Here is a 5,120-nt window from a genome sequence, read left to right as displayed (position 1 = left end):
TTTTTTAAATGGAGGTACTGGGGAATGAACCCAGGACCTCGTGCACGCTAAGCATGCACTCTACCACTGAGCTATTTCCCACCCCCATGTTGATTTTTTAAAATCCATGTACATGAAATACATCCTACAAATGCAACAGAAATCACAGCGATTCTTGAAAGAAGGCTATTTACTCTATGAATGAGACATTATCTGGACTTCTGATAAAGGAACTCAACATGTCATGAAACAAATGTTACTTAGCAGACAACTTGGAGAACCTCAATTTGAAGGAGTTGGAAATACGAAGAGCCAAGTCAGCATTCATCCCAGCTTGAACTGGATTTGTGTACGCTGTCTGGACTTAGAACTATGTTGATAGTTTTGAACATCTTTGTCAGCAGCCAGCCCTGACCGTGTACAGATGAGCCGCACCTGGGCTGTGGGATGAAACCACCAACAAGCAGGGCGGTCTGTGTGCCCACACGGCTGCACTCACCACAGGTTTCCAGCAGAGGCTTGTTAAAATAGATTTGCTACCAGACAAGTTAGTTCAGTTCAAGTTCAAATACACACTTGCAAGTGATCATCTTCATCTGTTGAGTATCAACACAGTAAAGGTAAATTTTATTGCAGTTTCATCTTTACAATAAAGCTGTTTTATCCTTTTTCCCTTTTCAAGTGAGAAAATAATCTCTAGGCTCTTGAAACAGTTGAAGGCTAAAGCAGGAAATAAATCTGCTTTCTAAAAATATTCACAAAAGTAATGCAACTCCCTATTTATCACATTCTCCTCAAAAACAGATAATGTGTAATGTTCTCTTCTCCCAGAGCCTTTCTTCCTTCCCAGCGACTACGTCCAAGAAGACATGCAGTGTACAGGTCAGCTGGGTGCAAAAACCCACTCCACCCCGTCTCTTGAAACCTGTTTGTTTGTTTGTTTATCCATCCCTTGAGTTTGAGAGTGCAGTCCTTTAAACCACCTCCCACCCTCAATTTCCACCCAGGGAAACTCTCAGGGGTTCGCCTAGGGTTTCTGAAAACTTCCATGGATTTAGTTTTAAGTCCTCTTGGCCCATGGGTGATATCTCTATTTCACCCCCATTTCATCCCAAAATGCAGGGCTGAACCCCACTTCCAGTTTCCACAAGAAATCTCTTCCCCCGAAGCATGTAACTGTGGAAAGGTCTTTAGCAGAGTTTGGAGGACTGCACCACACAGCGCTCACCACCTCCTTTGCCTTCCTCTCCCCTCATCTCCTCCTGGATCTCCCTTCCGCCAGCTCCAGACTCCTCTTCAGTTATGCAGGCAGTCTTCTGTTTCTTGTAAGCTAACGCTTCCCAAACATTGGTATCCAAACCAGCTACATCACACCGTGCAGAGCTCTTGCTCATCTCTCCAAGATCTTAGAGTTCACTGCCTCTTCAAGCCATTAGAGGCTGGTCCTGATACTGCCCCAGCGAGACAGGGGTCCTGACAGTGCATGGAAGTGAGGCCCCTGTCTCCAGCCCTGCATCCCTTAGTCCCCAAAGTCTCATGAGGTCCCTCATTATCCAGTCCCGACAGCTTCTGCCCAGCCCTCTCAGGGTCTCCATTTCCTTTGTCTCCATCTCTTCCAAACACCTAAGTGACAGTGTCTTTTTCCTCTTTCTTTTTTGTTTTTGTTTCCCCCCAGTTTTATTAAGATATAATTGACAAATAACACTGCGTAAATTTAAAGTGTACAACGCGATGATGTGATAGGTATATATTGTGAACATGATTACCACAATAAGGCTGACTGACACATACATCACTCACATAGGACTTCCTTTTGGTCTTTTTCCCCTTTCAGATATTCTCAGTATCCATGCAGATTGAGAATACAAATGGATTCCAGGGGCTGGAGGTTACTTACACCCTCAGACACAAACTTTTATAGCATTTTATACCATTAGCCTTCCCAGCCTTCTAGAAAGGCTTTAACCCCCTCTCTTCTAGAATGACTCTATTTTTGGCTTTCAGGACACTCCATCCTTTGAGCTTCCTCCTTCACTCTGGCCACGTCTTGTCATTTGGAATCCTTTTCTATGCCCACGCCTTTTCTTTCTCAGGCCCCATCTTCCTTTCACTCCATACGTTTTTCTTGACTAATCTTAATCGTTGTCACAGCTTCAGTTCCTACAGAAAGGCTGAGGGTTCCCACATCTTCAGCTTCAGCCTAGACCTCCTTCTCTGCTCCAGAGCCACAGACTTCCCTGCTCACTGGACATCTCTTCCTGGGTATTTTCCAGGCACCTTACTATTAACACATCCTCACTCATAGTCCTTCCCCGCAAACTAGCTCTTTGCCTGTGTTCCCGTCTCAGTAAATGGCACCATGACCCTTCTAAGTAGCCCCAGACGAGGGGTCTCTTTCTCCTGCTTCCCTCTCACTCTCTACAACCCCTCAGTGACAAGTGCAGAGTCAGGTTCTGATCAGGTTCAGATCAGTATGACTCCCTGTTGGATTTCCTCTCCAACCAGCTCACCACCTAGAGTTCTGCTCTCCTCCAAGGCGGTGCTTTCCAACCTACCTCTCAACAAAGTACACCCGGGAAATGACAGCTTTTGTCCATTACACTGGGACAACCATTTGAGGCTGCGGGAACAAGCTGTCAGGTTCTGCCCTTGCCCCAGAGGCTAAGAGGCTCATAATCTGGGCTTCCTTCAAGGCCATTCATGCCACTTTGGGAAGCTCTGGGGTAATATCTTCAGCCTTCTGCAGCCAGAGTGGGCTTTCTAAATTCTCTTTTTTCTTTAATTTAACTTTTTAAGCTTTTTTTTTTTTTTTTTTGCAGGGATGGGTGATAATTAGATTTATTTTTCAAATGGAGGTACTGAGGACCTCTTGCCTGCTAAGCACTCTATCGCTGAGCTAAACCCTCCCAGAGCAGGCTTTCTAAAGCACAGACCTTACCAGGTCTCTGTCCTGCTCAGCATCCCTCCGTGGCTGCCCACTAGCATCCCTCCATGGCTCTCCAACATCTGACCCTTCCCCCCCTCTCTCTGGCCTTCTCCTCACATCCCCTTCCTCACGCTCCAGTCACACCGAAATGACAGCCATTAGTCCTTAGAGACACCTGTGGGCTCTTGCCTGTGAACTCCCTCACCCCTCCCACAGCACCTTGTGCCTCCCCTAAGACTGGCACTCACTACCATCTAACAGTAAATTCACTACAGGGGGAGGGGATAGCTCAGTGGTAGAGCATGTGCTTACCATGCACAAGGTCCTGGGTTCAATCCCCACTGCCTCCATTAAATAAAATAGATAAGTAAACAAGTAAACCTAATCAACTCCCCACAAACAATAAATAAAATGGTTTTAAAATTAAATTAGATTTTTAAAAATAGTAAATCCACTAAGCCCAGAACAGAACTGTACCCGGCCCATCGTGAGAACCCAGACATTTCTTGGAGAGTGAGCTTTGGCGCTAGAGCACTAAACCAGGGAGGAGACACCTGGGTCCCTGCTGTGCTGCTGACCTGCTGAACCACTCTAGATACCCCTGTCTGGGCCTCAGGCTTCTCATCCGTCAAATGAGAGCACTGATCTCAGAATTCCCTTCCACTCCAGAGGCCCATACTTCCAGGGCTCTCTGGATCCCAGCAGTTCGGCAAAACCATGCAGTTCTTCCCTCTGCAAATATATGAAGGTTTAAATTTGTAACAATTGCTGCAAATATTTGCACTAGCAGAAATGAGGAAATAACTAAATGTAAATACTATCTTTTAAATAATAACCTTTAAAAAGTTCCAAATTTGAAGCTGGGGCAGCAAACCTGGATTCCCTCTACCTCCCACACCCCTGGTGTTTGGTGTTTGACATGAGGAAGTAGGCACATGGCTGGGGAGGAGCGAGGGTTAGGGTCCCCGTGCCTCCTCTCTTCCCACCTTCATTCCTTTCTCCTCCCTCCTCCACCCAATTCATCTGGTCCCAGCAACAGATACATTGTTTGTTTCAAGGCTGACTATGAAATAAAGTCCCAGTGAAGGAGACGGAGAGGTCAGTAACACGAGGTCTGAGGCAGGCTTCTCAGTAAGTCCTTTCAAGATCATACTCATCTTTCCAGACCATAGTCACCAAGGAAAAGGCTTTAGTCATCGCAAAGAAAATGGGTTACATTAATGATATACTTTATATTGGGTTGTGACTCCAGATGAAAACGATGCTAATAAATGACCCAGCCCAAGAAGAAAGAAAAATGTCAATCTTCCCAAGGAAAAGAACCTAAGAAACTCAGCCACTGTCAAGGATCTTTCATCTTGAAATTTCGTTGGTGTGTTTAGGACTGAAACCAAGTCTCAAAGCAAAGTCATTGCTACTATTAGGGTTTCTGCCAGGTAGAAATTTTACAGTTCAAAGGAAAGGCCTTGCTAATCACTACCAATGGTAATGATGCTGGCCAGCAAATACTTAACCCCTGATTCAGTCCATGGCAAGGAGTCACGGTAAGTCATTCCAAGACTTTGCAGATAAAGTGAAGACAAACTCATCCTCTGAAAATCAATCCAGAACAGTCAACCAACAACTGAGATGAGTCATGAGCAGATGTCATCTACTTTAACGATCAACATGCTTCTTTTAGCAAGACCAAACAAAGTACCCTGTGGAAATCTCTGTATCTAGAATTTAACCCAGGAAAGCTAAGGAAAGAGTCACAGGCACTTTATAGCAGAATAGCAGCCAAAGAAATGCAGCTAGAGAGTCAAAATGCAGAGCCCTGAATTCGCATCACACAACAGAAATACTCGCACACTGGAGACAGATGCAGATGAATGACTAAAACTCTCACAGATGGCAACAATTAAAAAAAAATGCGTAATCACTGAGTTGTATCCATTGTGGGCAAATTGAAGCCTATGCTATAATATTCTTATTCATTTATATATTTGTTTAGTTTGAAAGAAACTGTCACTTTAATAACCACATACACGTATGTATACACACACACTGAGAAACTTTAGAAACATGACAGTTATTGGGGGGGAGGGAGTGAGAATGAGGAGTGATAATGGAGAAAAGTGGCCGAGGGGGAGGCATGAAAGTTAAAATCAGTTCCTGCGTCAGCAGCTTATCTGCAGTTTATGCCTTTGCAGATAAAATAACTTTTCTTCCAGCT

The 5,120-nt window shown here is 44.7% G+C and overlaps 1 non-coding gene across 1 annotated transcript; it reads left to right on the top strand.

Moving 5' to 3' along the window:
* The first annotated feature begins 3,182 nt into the window (after window positions 1-3,182).
* Window positions 3,183-3,255, top strand: TRNAG-ACC (transfer RNA glycine (anticodon ACC)). The gene has a single exon. It is a non-coding gene; the product is annotated as a tRNA-Gly (tRNA).
* Window positions 3,256-5,120: the final 1,865 nt, after the last annotated feature.

The sequence above is a fragment of the Camelus bactrianus genome, chromosome 1, assembly GCF_048773025.1.
Source record: "Camelus bactrianus isolate YW-2024 breed Bactrian camel chromosome 1, ASM4877302v1, whole genome shotgun sequence".
In the NCBI taxonomy this organism is placed as follows: Eukaryota; Metazoa; Chordata; class Mammalia; order Artiodactyla; family Camelidae; genus Camelus; species Camelus bactrianus.
The sequence above is the reverse complement of the archived record's forward strand: the minus strand, read 5'-3'. Positions and strand labels throughout refer to the sequence as shown.